Genomic DNA, 1,601 nt, shown 5'->3' on the forward strand with positions numbered 1-1,601 from the left:
TATCTCAATAGCAGGGTGGTACACATCTTCGGGCAAAACTAGTGGGTCACATTTATTTACAGCCGACTTAGATGCATCATCAACATAAACAAGAAGGTATATACAATTACCTTTCCAACGGCATATAACACGCCTAACCAAAGTTTCATACCCTCGATACTGCCATTCCCGTAGTTAAGGATGATTAAGATTTTTCGTAGTCTAACACAGCAGGTACTCGATTTTGTGCATCCAAACTCTTTATTAATAGCTTTGCAGAATTTTGAGTATTAGATTTGCATACCTACTAGCACAATGTTTAAAAGGTATGAAGAATATGGGATTTTCCGGTAGTTAAGGATGATTAAGATTGTTTATTTTTTGCTCAAAAGAAAGCTTAGGTATTTTTCTTTAAGAGTTTTGAGGTCGCTTAGTGGGATGCGACTTGTTTATCTATTAAAATGAGCATTTAGTAACTCGAAACAGCGTTTTTTTTAATTTTTAATATATGACCTAAGTTTTTCTGAAACCTGAAAATATGACATATAAAAAATTAGATACAATTACCTTTCCAACGCTATATAACAAAACCCACAATATGTACACCTTTGGAATAAAATAACTGTTTTTCTATATAATTGGTCAAAATTATGAATTTTTTTATTTATTTAGAATAGTTTTTAATATATAATTTAATAAATAGATACATAAAAAGTATACAAGATATTTAATTTTATAATAGCCAGCCTTCCATCCACCTTATTTTCCACCTTTCTTTGTGGCTTTTTTCGTCAATCCTTTCTTAGGGTTACTGGGTTCTGCTGTTGATTTCACTTCGGGTTTCGCTTTTGGAAAGAAATCACATTGGGTAGAGGAAGAAAACTTCTTTAACTTGAGCCTTCCATCGCCAATCGGTATGAAAGCATGATATTGAGCGGTACCATCGATTGTTACTGCAGCATCGAATCTGCTCTTCAGTGATTTCGCAGTTTCCGCATGATCATCTTTGCTACTAAAAATTATTTCAGTTTCTTTACAGTACTTCTTTGCCCACCGGAATAAAGCTTTCGCATCTAAAATACGGGCTTGATGAGAGCATTGGAGGCTATACTTCGCTGCATTTCTTTTAATATTTGCTCCTATACCATCACATGCTCCTTTACCATGAGCAGTAGGATGAAAATGCCACTCAGCTGGTGTATCGAAATCTGTTTCATGAGCCATAAGATTTGCGAAGCTACTTTTGTTTTTAAAATGCTGACGAGCTCCATCCGAAACGTAGTATACCTTCGCTACTGTGAATTCGGATTTAAGATAATTTAGTATTATCTTCTGGTACTCATAAACAGCAACGGCGTCATGCTTCAAATCGTCGGATATGATTGCCATACTTTTATGTTCCAGTTTTCCATCTTTCATGTAGTAAATAACTATTGTAAATATAGTTGCTTGGTCGTTATTGAAATGGAATGCTTGTATGGCATCCTGGATAACATATTTATAGTTTTCTGCGAAATCGTATGAAATAACGAATTCACCTGCCTGCAGATGTATCTTCAAATTTTCGAAGAATGACCGCTGCTCCTTGACTAGAAAGTCATGGGTTCTCAAGTTTACCAATC

Source organism: Rhagoletis pomonella, unplaced genomic scaffold (assembly GCF_013731165.1).
Source record: "Rhagoletis pomonella isolate Grant_MI unplaced genomic scaffold, Rhpom_1.0 Rhpom_scaffold_00017, whole genome shotgun sequence".
NCBI lineage: Eukaryota > Metazoa > Arthropoda > Insecta > Diptera > Tephritidae > Rhagoletis > Rhagoletis pomonella.